Source organism: Lepisosteus platostomus, chromosome 15, assembly GCF_059453375.1.
Source record: "Lepisosteus platostomus isolate fLepPlt1 chromosome 15, fLepPlt1.hap1, whole genome shotgun sequence".
In the NCBI taxonomy this organism is placed as follows: Eukaryota; Metazoa; Chordata; class Actinopteri; order Semionotiformes; family Lepisosteidae; genus Lepisosteus; species Lepisosteus platostomus.
Genome location: NC_142625.1, coordinates 10245667 through 10261792, shown reverse-complemented (window position 1 = coordinate 10261792; position 16126 = coordinate 10245667).

Below are 16126 nucleotides of genomic sequence, written 5' to 3'. Positions count from 1 at the left end.
AAGTTTGGTCAACCCCATGTAAGTTATGGGGCAGTAACAGTACACTTTTCAAAACGTGTTTTTCAGCCCGAAATAAACGCGTTTTTTCAGACAACTGAATACCCATGTAGCAGCAAGTCTCAGAAGAGCCCACACACTCAGCTCTTAACCCCAGTGTGCAGAAAGGGTCAAAACGTGTTTTTCAGCAGAAATAAACATGTTTCTGCAAGTTTGGTCAACCCCATGTAAGTTATGGGGCAGTAACAGTACACTCTGCAAAACGTGTTTTTCAGCCCGAAATAAACGCGTTTTTTCAGACAACTGAATCCCCATGTAGCAGCAAGGCTCAGAAGAGCCCACACACTCAGATCTTAACCCCAGTGTGCTGAAAGTGTCAAAACATGTTTTTCAGCAGAAATAAACATGTTTCTGCAAGTTTGGTCAACCCCATGTAAGTTATGGGGCAGTAACAGTACACTTTTCAAAACGTGTTTTTCAGCCCGAAATAAACGCGTTTTTTCAGACAACTGAATCCCCATGTAGCAACAAGGCTCAGAAGAGCCCACACACTCAGATCTTAACCCCAGTGTGCTGAAAGTGTCAAAACATGTTTTTCAGCAGAAATAAACATGTTTCTGCAAGTTTGGTCAACCCCATGTAAGTTATGGGGCAGTAACAGTACACTTTTCAAAACGTGTTTTTCAGCCCGAAATAAACGCGTTTTTTCAGACAACTGAATCCCCATGTAGCAACAAGGCTCAGAAGAGCCCACACACTCAGATCTTAACCCCAGTGTGCTGAAAGTGTCAAAACATGTTTTTCAGCAGAAATAAACATGTTTCTGCAAGTTTGGTCAACCCCATGTAAGTTATGGGGCAGTAACAGTACACTTTTCAAAACGTGTTTTTCAGCCCGAAATAAACGCGTTTTTTCAGACAACTGAATACCCATGTAGCAGCAAGTCTCAGAAGAGCCCACACACTCAGCTCTTAACCCCAGTGTGCAGAAAGGATCAAAACGTGTTTTTCAGCAGAAATAAACATGTTTCTGCAAGTTTGGTCAACCCCATGTAAGTTATGGGGCAGTAACAGTACACTCTGCAAAACGTGTTTTTCAGCCCGAAATAAACGCGTTTTTTCAGACAACTGAATCCCCATGTAGCAGCAAGGCTCAGAAGAGCCCACACACTCAGATCTTAACCCCAGTGTGCAGAAAGGTTCAAAACATGTTTTTCAGCAGAAATAAACATGTTTCTGCAAGTTTGGTCAACCCCATGTAAGTTATGGGGCAGTAACAGTACACTTTTCAAAACGTGTTTTTCAGCCCGAAATAAACGCGTTTTTTCAGACAACTGAATACCCATGTAGCAGCAAGGCTCAGACGAGCCCACACACTCAGATCTTAACCCCAGTGTGCAGAAAGGGTCAAAACGTGTTTTTCAGCAGAAATAAACATGTTTCTGCAAGTTTGGTCAACCCCATGTAAGTTATGGGGCAGTAACAGTACACTCTGCAAAACGTGTTTTTCAGCCCGAAATAAACGCGTTTTTTCAGACAACTGAATCCCCATGTAGCAGCAAGGCTCAGAAGAGCCCACACACTCAGATCTTAACCCCAGTGTGCTGAAAGTGTCAAAACATGTTTTTCAGCAGAAATAAACATGTTTCTGCAAGTTTGGTCAACCCCATGTAAGTTATGGGGCAGTAACAGTACACTTTTCAAAACGTGTTTTTCAGCCCGAAATAAACGCGTTTTTTCAGACAACTGAATCCCCATGTAGCAACAAGGCTCAGAAGAGCCCACACACTCAGATCTTAACCCCAGTGTGCTGAAAGTGTCAAAACATGTTTTTCAGCAGAAATAAACATGTTTCTGCAAGTTTGGTCAACCCCATGTAAGTTATGGGGCAGTAACAGTACACTTTTCAAAACGTGTTTTTCAGCCCGAAATAAACGCGTTTTTTCAGACAACTGAATACCCATGTAGCAGCAAGGCTCAGAAGAGCCCACACACTCAGATCTTAACCCCAGTGTGCTGAAAGTGTCAAAACATGTTTTTCAGCAGAAATAAACATGTTTCTGCAAGTTTGGTCAACCCCATGTAAGTTATGGGGCAGTAACAGTACACTTTTCAAAACCTGTTTTTCAGCCCGAAATAAACGCGTTTTTTCAGACAACTGAATCCCCATGTAGCAGCAAGGCTCAGAAGAGCCCACACACTCAGATCTTAACCCCAGTGTGCAGAAAGGGTCAAAACGTGTTTTTCAGCAGAAATAAACATGTTTCTGCAAGTTTGGTCAACCCCATGTAAGTTATGGGGCAGTAACAGTACACTCTGCAAAACGTGTTTTTCAGCCCGAAATAAACGCGTTTTTTCAGACAACTGAATACCCATGTAGCAGCAAGGCTCAGAAGAGCCCACACACTCAGATCTTAACCCCAGTGTGCTGAAAGTGTCAAAACATGTTTTTCAGCAGAAATAAACATGTTTCTGCAAGTTTGGTCAACCCCATGTAAGTTATGGGGCAGTAACAGTACACTTTTCAAAACGTGTTTTTCAGCCCGAAATAAACGCGTTTTTTCAGACAACTGAACACCAAGGAAGCAGCAAGGCTCAGAAGAGCCCACACACTCAGATCTTAACCCCAGTGTGCAGAAAGGGTCAAAACGTGTTTTTCAGCAGAAATAAACATGTTTCTGCAAGTTTGGTCAACCCCATGTAAGTTATGGGGCAGTAACAGTACACTTTTCAAAACGTGTTTTTCAGCCCGAAATAAACGCGTTTTTTCAGACAACTGAATACCCATGTAGCAGCAAGTCTCAGAAGAGCCCACACACTCAGCTCTTAACCCCAGTGTGCAGAAAGGGTCAAAACGTGTTTTTCAGCAGAAATAAACATGTTTCTGCAAGTTTGGTCAACCCCATGTAAGTTATGGGGCAGTAACAGTACACTCTGCAAAACGTGTTTTTCAGCCCGAAATAAACGCGTTTTTTCAGACAACTGAATCCCCATGTAGCAGCAAGGCTCAGAAGAGCCCACACACTCAGATCTTAACCCCAGTGTGCTGAAAGTGTCAAAACATGTTTTTCAGCAGAAATAAACATGTTTCTGCAAGTTTGGTCAACCCCATGTAAGTTATGGGGCAGTAACAGTACACTTTTCAAAACGTGTTTTTCAGCCCGAAATAAACGCGTTTTTTCAGACAACTGAATCCCCATGTAGCAACAAGGCTCAGAAGAGCCCACACACTCAGATCTTAACCCCAGTGTGCTGAAAGTGTCAAAACATGTTTTTCAGCAGAAATAAACATGTTTCTGCAAGTTTGGTCAACCCCATGTAAGTTATGGGGCAGTAACAGTACACTTTTCAAAACGTGTTTTTCAGCCCGAAATAAACGCGTTTTTTCAGACAACTGAATCCCCATGTAGCAACAAGGCTCAGAAGAGCCCACACACTCAGATCTTAACCCCAGTGTGCTGAAAGTGTCAAAACATGTTTTTCAGCAGAAATAAACATGTTTCTGCAAGTTTGGTCAACCCCATGTAAGTTATGGGGCAGTAACAGTACACTTTTCAAAACGTGTTTTTCAGCCCGAAATAAACGCGTTTTTTCAGACAACTGAATACCCATGTAGCAGCAAGTCTCAGAAGAGCCCACACACTCAGCTCTTAACCCCAGTGTGCAGAAAGGATCAAAACGTGTTTTTCAGCAGAAATAAACATGTTTCTGCAAGTTTGGTCAACCCCATGTAAGTTATGGGGCAGTAACAGTACACTCTGCAAAACGTGTTTTTCAGCCCGAAATAAACGCGTTTTTTCAGACAACTGAATCCCCATGTAGCAGCAAGGCTCAGAAGAGCCCACACACTCAGATCTTAACCCCAGTGTGCAGAAAGGTTCAAAACATGTTTTTCAGCAGAAATAAACATGTTTCTGCAAGTTTGGTCAACCCCATGTAAGTTATGGGGCAGTAACAGTACACTTTTCAAAACGTGTTTTTCAGCCCGAAATAAACGCGTTTTTTCAGACAACTGAATACCCATGTAGCAGCAAGTCTCAGAAGAGCCCACACACTCAGCTCTTAACCCCAGTGTGCAGAAAGGGTCAAAACGTGTTTTTCAGCAGAAATAAACATGTTTCTGCAAGTTTGGTCAACCCCATGTAAGTTATGGGGCAGTAACAGTACACTCTGCAAAACGTGTTTTTCAGCCCGAAATAAACGCGTTTTTTCAGACAACTGAATCCCCATGTAGCAGCAAGGCTCAGAAGAGCCCACACACTCAGATCTTAACCCCAGTGTGCTGAAAGTGTCAAAACATGTTTTTCAGCAGAAATAAACATGTTTCTGCAAGTTTGGTCAACCCCATGTAAGTTATGGGGCAGTAACAGTACACTTTTCAAAACGTGTTTTTCAGCCCGAAATAAACGCGTTTTTTCAGACAACTGAATCCCCATGTAGCAACAAGGCTCAGAAGAGCCCACACACTCAGATCTTAACCCCAGTGTGCTGAAAGTGTCAAAACATGTTTTTCAGCAGAAATAAACATGTTTCTGCAAGTTTGGTCAACCCCATGTAAGTTATGGGGCAGTAACAGTACACTTTTCAAAACGTGTTTTTCAGCCCGAAATAAACGCGTTTTTTCAGACAACTGAATCCCCATGTAGCAACAAGGCTCAGAAGAGCCCACACACTCAGATCTTAACCCCAGTGTGCTGAAAGTGTCAAAACATGTTTTTCAGCAGAAATAAACATGTTTCTGCAAGTTTGGTCAACCCCATGTAAGTTATGGGGCAGTAACAGTACACTTTTCAAAACGTGTTTTTCAGCCCGAAATAAACGCGTTTTTTCAGACAACTGAATACCCATGTAGCAGCAAGTCTCAGAAGAGCCCACACACTCAGCTCTTAACCCCAGTGTGCAGAAAGGATCAAAACGTGTTTTTCACCAGAAATAAACATGTTTCTGCAAGTTTGGTCAACCCCATGTAAGTTATGGGGCAGTAACAGTACACTCTGCAAAACGTGTTTTTCAGCCCGAAATAAACGCGTTTTTTCAGACAACTGAATCCCCATGTAGCAGCAAGGCTCAGAAGAGCCCACACACTCAGATCTTAACCCCAGTGTGCAGAAAGGTTCAAAACATGTTTTTCAGCAGAAATAAACATGTTTCTGCAAGTTTGGTCAACCCCATGTAAGTTATGGGGCAGTAACAGTACACTTTTCAAAACGTGTTTTTCAGCCCGAAATAAACGCGTTTTTTCAGACAACTGAATACCCATGTAGCAGCAAGGCTCAGAAGAGCCCACACACTCAGATCTTAACCCCAGTGTGCAGAAAGGGTCAAAACGTGTTTTTCAGCAGAAATAAACATGTTTCTGCAAGTTTGGTCAACCCCATGTAAGTTATGGGGCAGTAACAGTACACTCTGCAAAACGTGTTTTTCAGCCCGAAATAAACGCGTTTTTTCAGACAACTGAATACCCATGTAGCAGCAAGGCTCAGAAGAGCCCACACACTCAGATCTTAACCCCAGTGTGCAGAAAGGGTCAAAACGTGTTTTTCAGCAGAAATAAACATGTTTCTGCAAGTTTGGTCAACCCCATGTAAGTTATGGGGCAGTAACAGTACACTCTGCAAAACGTGTTTTTCAGCCCGAAATAAACGCGTTTTTTCAGACAACTGAATCCCCATGTAGCAGCAAGGCTCAGAAGAGCCCACACACTCAGATCTTAACCCCAGTGTGCTGAAAGTGTCAAAACATGTTTTTCAGCAGAAATAAACATGTTTCTGCAAGTTTGGTCAACCCCATGTAAGTTATGGGGCAGTAACAGTACACTTTTCAAAACGTGTTTTTCAGCCCGAAATAAACGCGTTTTTTCAGACAACTGAATCCCCATGTAGCAACAAGGCTCAGAAGAGCCCACACACTCAGATCTTAACCCCAGTGTGCTGAAAGTGTCAAAACATGTTTTTCAGCAGAAATAAACATGTTTCTGCAAGTTTGGTCAACCCCATGTAAGTTATGGGGCAGTAACAGTACACTTTTCAAAACGTGTTTTTCAGCCCGAAATAAACGCGTTTTTTCAGACAACTGAATACCCATGTAGCAGCAAGTCTCAGAAGAGCCCACACACTCAGCTCTTAACCCCAGTGTGCAGAAAGGGTCAAAACGTGTTTTTCAGCAGAAATAAACATGTTTCTGCAAGTTTGGTCAACCCCATGTAAGTTATGGGGCAGTAACAGTACACTCTGCAAAACGTGTTTTTCAGCCCGAAATAAACGCGTTTTTTCAGACAACTGAATCCCCATGTAGCAGCAAGGCTCAGAAGAGCCCACACACTCAGATCTTAACCCCAGTGTGCAGAAAGGTTCAAAACATGTTTTTCAGCAGAAATAAACATGTTTCTGCAAGTTTGGTCAACCCCATGTAAGTTATGGGGCAGTAACAGTACACTTTTCAAAACGTGTTTTTCAGCCCGAAATAAACGCGTTTTTTCAGACAACTGAATACCCATGTAGCAGCAAGGCTCAGACGAGCCCACACACTCAGATCTTAACCCCAGTGTGCAGAAAGGGTCAAAACGTGTTTTTCAGCAGAAATAAACATGTTTCTGCAAGTTTGGTCAACCCCATGTAAGTTATGGGGCAGTAACAGTACACTCTGCAAAACGTGTTTTTCAGCCCGAAATAAACGCGTTTTTTCAGACAACTGAATCCCCATGTAGCAGCAAGGCTCAGAAGAGCCCACACACTCAGATCTTAACCCCAGTGTGCTGAAAGTGTCAAAACATGTTTTTCAGCAGAAATAAACATGTTTCTGCAAGTTTGGTCAACCCCATGTAAGTTATGGGGCAGTAACAGTACACTTTTCAAAACGTGTTTTTCAGCCCGAAATAAACGCGTTTTTTCAGACAACTGAATCCCCATGTAGCAACAAGGCTCAGAAGAGCCCACACACTCAGATCTTAACCCCAGTGTGCTGAAAGTGTCAAAACATGTTTTTCAGCAGAAATAAACATGTTTCTGCAAGTTTGGTCAACCCCATGTAAGTTATGGGGCAGTAACAGTACACTTTTCAAAACGTGTTTTTCAGCCCGAAATAAACGCGTTTTTTCAGACAACTGAATACCCATGTAGCAGCAAGGCTCAGAAGAGCCCACACACTCAGATCTTAACCCCAGTGTGCTGAAAGTGTCAAAACATGTTTTTCAGCAGAAATAAACATGTTTCTGCAAGTTTGGTCAACCCCATGTAAGTTATGGGGCAGTAACAGTACACTCTGCAAAACGTGTTTTTCAGCCCGAAATAAACGCGTTTTTTCAGACAACTGAATACCCATGTAGCAGCAAGGCTCAGAAGAGCCCACACACTCAGATCTTAACCCCAGTGTGCAGAAAGGGTCAAAACGTGTTTTTCAGCAGAAATAAACATGTTTCTGCAAGTTTGGTCAACCCCATGTAAGTTATGGGGCAGTAACAGTACACTCTGCAAAACGTGTTTTTCAGCCCGAAATAAACGCGTTTTTTCAGACAACTGAATCCCCATGTAGCAGCAAGGCTCAGAAGAGCCCACACACTCAGATCTTAACCCCAGTGTGCTGAAAGTGTCAAAACATGTTTTTCAGCAGAAATAAACATGTTTCTGCAAGTTTGGTCAACCCCATGTAAGTTATGGGGCAGTAACAGTACACTTTTCAAAACGTGTTTTTCAGCCCGAAATAAACGCGTTTTTTCAGACAACTGAATCCCCATGTAGCAACAAGGCTCAGAAGAGCCCACACACTCAGATCTTAACCCCAGTGTGCTGAAAGTGTCAAAACATGTTTTTCAGCAGAAATAAACATGTTTCTGCAAGTTTGGTCAACCCCATGTAAGTTATGGGGCAGTAACAGTACACTTTTCAAAACGTGTTTTTCAGCCCGAAATAAACGCGTTTTTTCAGACAACTGAATACCCATGTAGCAGCAAGTCTCAGAAGAGCCCACACACTCAGCTCTTAACCCCAGTGTGCAGAAAGGGTCAAAACGTGTTTTTCAGCAGAAATAAACATGTTTCTGCAAGTTTGGTCAACCCCATGTAAGTTATGGGGCAGTAACAGTACACTCTGCAAAACGTGTTTTTCAGCCCGAAATAAACGCGTTTTTTCAGACAACTGAATCCCCATGTAGCAGCAAGGCTCAGAAGAGCCCACACACTCAGATCTTAACCCCAGTGTGCAGAAAGGTTCAAAACATGTTTTTCAGCAGAAATAAACATGTTTCTGCAAGTTTGGTCAACCCCATGTAAGTTATGGGGCAGTAACAGTACACTTTTCAAAACGTGTTTTTCAGCCCGAAATAAACGCGTTTTTTCAGACAACTGAATACCCATGTAGCAGCAAGGCTCAGACGAGCCCACACACTCAGATCTTAACCCCAGTGTGCAGAAAGGGTCAAAACGTGTTTTTCAGCAGAAATAAACATGTTTCTGCAAGTTTGGTCAACCCCATGTAAGTTATGGGGCAGTAACAGTACACTCTGCAAAACGTGTTTTTCAGCCCGAAATAAACGCGTTTTTTCAGACAACTGAATCCCCATGTAGCAGCAAGGCTCAGAAGAGCCCACACACTCAGATCTTAACCCCAGTGTGCTGAAAGTGTCAAAACATGTTTTTCAGCAGAAATAAACATGTTTCTGCAAGTTTGGTCAACCCCATGTAAGTTATGGGGCAGTAACAGTACACTTTTCAAAACGTGTTTTTCAGCCCGAAATAAACGCGTTTTTTCAGACAACTGAATCCCCATGTAGCAACAAGGCTCAGAAGAGCCCACACACTCAGATCTTAACCCCAGTGTGCTGAAAGTGTCAAAAGATGTTTTTCAGCAGAAATAAACATGTTTCTGCAAGTTTGGTCAACCCCATGTAAGTTATGGGGCAGTAACAGTACACTTTTCAAAACGTGTTTTTCAGCCCGAAATAAACGCGTTTTTTCAGACAACTGAATACCCATGTAGCAGCAAGGCTCAGAAGAGCCCACACACTCAGATCTTAACCCCAGTGTGCTGAAAGTGTCAAAACATGTTTTTCAGCAGAAATAAACATGTTTCTGCAAGTTTGGTCAACCCCATGTAAGTTATGGGGCAGTAACAGTACACTTTTCAAAACCTGTTTTTCAGCCCGAAATAAACGCGTTTTTTCAGACAACTGAATCCCCATGTAGCAGCAAGGCTCAGAAGAGCCCACACACTCAGATCTTAACCCCAGTGTGCTGAAAGTGTCAAAACATGTTTTTCAGCAGAAATAAACATGTTTCTGCAAGTTTGGTCAACCCCATGTAAGTTATGGGGCAGTAACAGTACACTTTTCAAAACGTGTTTTTCAGCCCGAAATAAACGCGTTTTTTCAGACAACTGAATCCCCATGTAGCAACAAGGCTCAGAAGAGCCCACACACTCAGATCTTAACCCCAGTGTGCTGAAAGTGTCAAAACATGTTTTTCAGCAGAAATAAACATGTTTCTGCAAGTTTGGTCAACCCCATGTAAGTTATGGGGCAGTAACAGTACACTTTTCTAAACGTGTTTTTCAGCCCGAAATAAACGCGTTTTTTCAGACAACTGAATCCCCATGTAGCAACAAGGCTCAGAAGAGCCCACACACTCAGATCTTAACCCCAGTGTGCTGAAAGTGTCAAAACATGTTTTTCAGCAGAAATAAACATGTTTCTGCAAGTTTGGTCAACCCCATGTAAGTTATGGGGCAGTAACAGTACACTTTTCAAAACGTGTTTTTCAGCCCGAAATAAACGCGTTTTTTCAGACAACTGAATCCCCATGTAGCAACAAGGCTCAGAAGAGCCCACACACTCAGATCTTAACCCCAGTGTGCTGAAAGTGTCAAAACATGTTTTTCAGCAGAAATAAACATGTTTCTGTAAGTTTGGTCAACCCCATGTAAGTTATGGGGCAGTAACAGTACACTTTTCAAAACGTGTTTTTCAGCCCGAAATAAACGCGTTTTTTCAGACAACTGAATACCCATGTAGCAGCAAGTCTCAGAAGAGCCCACACACTCAGCTCTTAACCCCAGTGTGCAGAAAGGGTCAAAACGTGTTTTTCAGCAGAAATAAACATGTTTCTGCAAGTTTGGTCAACCCCATGTAAGTTATGGGGCAGTAACAGTACACTCTGCAAAACGTGTTTTTCAGCCCGAAATAAACGCGTTTTTTCAGACAACTGAATCCCCATGTAGCAGCAAGGCTCAGAAGAGCCCACACACTCAGATCTTAACCCCAGTGTGCAGAAAGGTTCAAAACATGTTTTTCAGCAGAAATAAACATGTTTCTGCAAGTTTGGTCAACCCCATGTAAGTTATGGGGCAGTAACAGTACACTTTTCAAAACGTGTTTTTCAGCCCGAAATAAACGCGTTTTTTCAGACAACTGAATACCCATGTAGCAGCAAGGCTCAGACGAGCCCACACACTCAGATCTTAACCCCAGTGTGCAGAAAGGGTCAAAACGTGTTTTTCAGCAGAAATAAACATGTTTCTGCAAGTTTGGTCAACCCCATGTAAGTTATGGGGCAGTTACAGTACACTCTGCAAAACGTGTTTTTCAGCCCGAAATAAACGCTTTTTTTCAGACAACTGAATCCCCATGTAGCAGCAAGGCTCAGAAGAGCCCACACACTCAGATCTTAACCCCAGTGTGCTGAAAGTGTCAAAACATGTTTTTCAGCAGAAATAAACATGTTTCTGCAAGTTTGGTCAACCCCATGTAAGTTATGGGGCAGTAACAGTACACTTTTCAAAACGTGTTTTTCAGCCCGAAATAAACGCGTTTTTTCAGACAACTGAATCCCCATGTAGCAACAAGGCTCAGAAGAGCCCACACACTCAGATCTTAACCCCAGTGTGCTGAAAGTGTCAAAACATGTTTTTCAGCAGAAATAAACATGTTTCTGCAAGTTTGGTCAACCCCATGTAAGTTATGGGGCAGTAACAGTACACTTTTCAAAACGTGTTTTTCAGCCTGAAATAAACGCGTTTTTTCAGACAACTGAATCCCCATGTAGCAGCAAGTCTCAGAAGAGCCCACACACTCAGCTCTTAACCCCAGTGTGCAGAAAGGGTCAAAACGTGTTTTTCAGCAGAAATAAACATGTTTCTGCAAGTTTGGTCAACCCCATGTAAGTTATGGGGCAGTAACAGTACACTCTGCAAAACGTGTTTTTCAGCCCGAAATAAACGCGTTTTTTCAGACAACTGAATCCCCATGTAGCAACAAGGCTCAGAAGAGCCCACACACTCAGATCTTAACCCCAGTGTGCTGAAAGTGTCAAAACATGTTTTTCAGCAGAAATAAACATGTTTCTGCAAGTTTGGTCAACCCCATGTAAGTTATGGGGCAGTAACAGTACACTTTTCAAAACGTGTTTTTCAGCCCGAAATAAACGCGTTTTTTCAGACAACTGAATCCCCATGTAGCAACAAGGCTCAGAAGAGCCCACACACTCAGATCTTAACCCCAGTGTGCTGAAAGTGTCAAAACATGTTTTTCAGCAGAAATAAACATGTTTCTGCAAGTTTGGTCAACCCCATGTAAGTTATGGGGCAGTAACAGTACACTTTTCAAAACGTGTTTTTCAGCCCGAAATAAACGCGTTTTTTCAGACAACTGAATACCCATGTAGCAGCAAGTCTCAGAAGAGCCCACACACTCAGCTCTTAACCCCAGTGTGCAGAAAGGGTCAAAACGTGTTTTTCAGCAGAAATAAACATGTTTCTGCAAGTTTGGTCAACCCCATGTAAGTTATGGGGCAGTAACAGTACACTCTGCAAAACGTGTTTTTCAGCCCGAAATAAACGCGTTTTTTCAGACAACTGAATCCCCATGTAGCAGCAAGGCTCAGAAGAGCCCACACACTCAGATCTTAACCCCAGTGTGCAGAAAGGTTCAAAACATGTTTTTCAGCAGAAATAAACATGTTTCTGCAAGTTTGGTCAACCCCATGTAAGTTATGGGGCAGTAACAGTACACTTTTCAAAACGTGTTTTTCAGCCCGAAATAAACGCGTTTTTTCAGACAACTGAATACCCATGTAGCAGCAAGGCTCAGACGAGCCCACACACTCAGATCTTAACCCCAGTGTGCAGAAAGGGTCAAAACGTGTTTTTCAGCAGAAATAAACATGTTTCTGCAAGTTTGGTCAACCCCATGTAAGTTATGGGGCAGTAACAGTACACTTTTCAAAACGTGTTTTTCAGCCCGAAATAAACGCGTTTTTTCAGACAACTGAATCCCCATGTAGCAACAAGGCTCAGAAGAGCCCACACACTCAGATCTTAACCCCAGTGTGCTGAAAGTGTCAAAACATGTTTTTCAGCAGAAATAAACATGTTTCTGCAAGTTTGGTCAACCCCATGTAAGTTATGGGGCAGTAACAGTACACTTTTCAAAACGTGTTTTTCAGCCCGAAATAAACGCGTTTTTTCAGACAACTGAATCCCCATGTAGCAGCAAGGCTCAGAAGAGCCCACACACTCAGATCTTAACCCCAGTGTGCTGAAAGTGTCAAAACATGTTTTTCAGCAGAAATAAACATGTTTCTGCAAGTTTGGTCAACCCCATGTAAGTTATGGGGCAGTAACAGTACACTTTTCAAAACCTGTTTTTCAGCCCGAAATAAACGCGTTTTTTCAGACAACTGAATCCCCATGTAGCAGCAAGGCTCAGAAGAGCCCACACACTCAGATCTTAACCCCAGTGTGCAGAAAGGGTCAAAACGTGTTTTTCAGCAGAAATAAACATGTTTCTGCAAGTTTGGTCAACCCCATGTAAGTTATGGGGCAGTAACAGTACACTCTGCAAAACGTGTTTTTCAGCCCGAAATAAACGCGTTTTTTCAGACAACTGAATACCCATGTAGCAGCAAGGCTCAGAAGAGCCCACACACTCAGATCTTAACCCCAGTGTGCTGAAAGTGTCAAAACATGTTTTTCAGCAGAAATAAACATGTTTCTGCAAGTTTGGTCAACCCCATGTAAGTTATGGGGCAGTAACAGTACACTTTTCAAAACGTGTTTTTCAGCCCGAAATAAACGCGTTTTTTCAGACAACTGAACACCAAAGAAGCAGCAAGGCTCAGAAGAGCCCACACACTCAGATCTTAACCCCAGTGTGCAGAAAGGGTCAAAACGTGTTTTTCAGCAGAAATAAACATGTTTCTGCAAGTTTGGTCAACCCCATGTAAGTTATGGGGCAGTAACAGTACACTTTTCAAAACGTGTTTTTCAGCCCGAAATAAACGCGTTTTTTCAGACAACTGAATACCCATGTAGCAGCAAGTCTCAGAAGAGCCCACACACTCAGCTCTTAACCCCAGTGTGCAGAAAGGGTCAAAACGTGTTTTTCAGCAGAAATAAACATGTTTCTGCAAGTTTGGTCAACCCCATGTAAGTTATGGGGCAGTAACAGTACACTTTTCAAAACGTGTTTTTCAGCCCGAAATAAACGCGTTTTTTCAGACAACTGAATACCCATGTAGCAACAAGGCTCAGAAGAGCCCACACACTCAGATCTTAACCCCAGTGTGCTGAAAGTGTCAAAACATGTTTTTCAGCAGAAATAAACATGTTTCTGCAAGTTTGGTCAACCCCATGTAAGTTATGGGGCAGTAACAGTACACTTTTCAAAACGTGTTTTTCAGCCCGAAATAAACGCGTTTTTTCAGACAACTGAATACCCATGTAGCAGCAAGTCTCAGAAGAGCCCACACACTCAGCTCTTAACCCCAGTGTGCAGAAAGGGTCAAAACGTGTTTTTCAGCAGAAATAAACATGTTTCTGCAAGTTTGGTCAACCCCATGTAAGTTATGGGGCAGTAACAGTACACTCTGCAAAACGTGTTTTTCAGCCCGAAATAAACGCGTTTTTTCAGACAACTGAATCCCCATGTAGCAGCAAGGCTCAGAAGAGCCCACACACTCAGATCTTAACCCCAGTGTGCTGAAAGTGTCAAAACATGTTTTTCAGCAGAAATAAACATGTTTCTGCAAGTTTGGTCAACCCCATGTAAGTTATGGGGCAGTAACAGTACACTTTTCAAAACGTGTTTTTCAGCCCGAAATAAACGCGTTTTTTCAGACAACTGAATCCCCATGTAGCAACAAGGCTCAGAAGAGCCCACACACTCAGATCTTAACCCCAGTGTGCTGAAAGTGTCAAAACATGTTTTTCAGCAGAAATAAACATGTTTCTGCAAGTTTGGTCAACCCCATGTAAGTTATGGGGCAGTAACAGTACACTTTTCTAAACGTGTTTTTCAGCCCGAAATAAACGCGTTTTTTCAGACAACTGAATCCCCATGTAGCAACAAGGCTCAGAAGAGCCCACACACTCAGATCTTAACCCCAGTGTGCAGAAAGGGTCAAAACGTGTTTTTCAGCAGAAATAAACATGTTTCTGCAAGTTTGGTCAACCCCATGTAAGTTATGGGGCAGTAACAGTACACTCTGCAAAACGTGTTTTTCAGCCCGAAATAAACGCGTTTTTTCAGACAACTGAATCCCCATGTAGCAGCAAGGCTCAGAAGAGCCCACACACTCAGATCTTAACCCCAGTGTGCAGAAAGGTTCAAAACATGTTTTTCAGCAGAAATAAACATGTTTCTGCAAGTTTGGTCAACCCCATGTAAGTTATGGGGCAGTAACAGTACACTTTTCAAAACGTGTTTTTCAGCCCGAAATAAACGCGTTTTTTCAGACAACTGAATACCCATGTAGCAGCAAGGCTCAGACGAGCCCACACACTCAGATCTTAACCCCAGTGTGCAGAAAGGGTCAAAACGTGTTTTTCAGCAGAAATAAACATGTTTCTGCAAGTTTGGTCAACCCCATGTAAGTTATGGGGCAGTAACAGTACACTCTGCAAAACGTGTTTTTCAGCCCGAAATAAACGCTTTTTTTCAGACAACTGAATCCCCATGTAGCAGCAAGGCTCAGAAGAGCCCACACACTCAGATCTTAACCCCAGTGTGCTGAAAGTGTCAAAACATGTTTTTCAGCAGAAATAAACACGTTTCTGCAAGTTTGGTCAACCCCATGTAAGTTATGGGGCAGTAACAGTACACTTTTCAAAACGTGTTTTTCAGCCCGAAATAAACGCGTTTTTTCAGACAACTGAATCCCCATGTAGCAACAAGGCTCAGAAGAGCCCACACACTCAGATCTTAACCCCAGTGTGCTGAAAGTGTCAAAACATGTTTTTCAGCAGAAATAAACATGTTTCTGCAAGTTTGGTCAACCCCATGTAAGTTATGGGGCAGTAACAGTACACTTTTCAAAACGTGTTTTTCAGCCTGAAATAAACGCGTTTTTTCAGACAACTGAATCCCCATGTAGCAGCAAGTCTCAGAAGAGCCCACACACTCAGCTCTTAACCCCAGTGTGCAGAAAGGGTCAAAACGTGTTTTTCAGCAGAAATAAACATGTTTCTGCAAGTTTGGTCAACCCCATGTAAGTTATGGGGCAGTAACAGTACACTCTGCAAAACGTGTTTTTCAGCCCGAAATAAACGCGTTTTTTCAGACAACTGAATCCCCATGTAGCAACAAGGCTCAGAAGAGCCCACACACTCAGATCTTAACCCCAGTGTGCTGAAAGTGTCAAAACATGTTTTTCAGCAGAAATAAACATGTTTCTGCAAGTTTGGTCAACCCCATGTAAGTTATGGGGCAGTAACAGTACACTTTTCAAAACGTGTTTTTCAGCCCGAAATAAACGCGTTTTTTCAGACAACTGAATCCCCATGTAGCAACAAGGCTCAGAAGAGCCCACACACTCAGATCTTAACCCCAGTGTGCTGAAAGTGTCAAAACATGTTTTTCAGCAGAAATAAACATGTTTCTGCAAGTTTGGTCAACCCCATGTAAGTTATGGGGCAGTAACAGTACACTTTTCAAAACGTGTTTTTCAGCCCGAAATAAACGCGTTTTTTCAGACAACTGAATCCCCATGTAGCAACAAGGCTCAGAAGAGCCCACACACTCAGATCTTAACCCCAGTGTGCTGAAAGTGTCAAAACATGTTTTTCAGCAGAAATAAACATGTTTCTGCAAGTTTGGTCAACCCCATGTAAGTTATGGGGCAGTAACAGTACACTTTTCAAAACGTG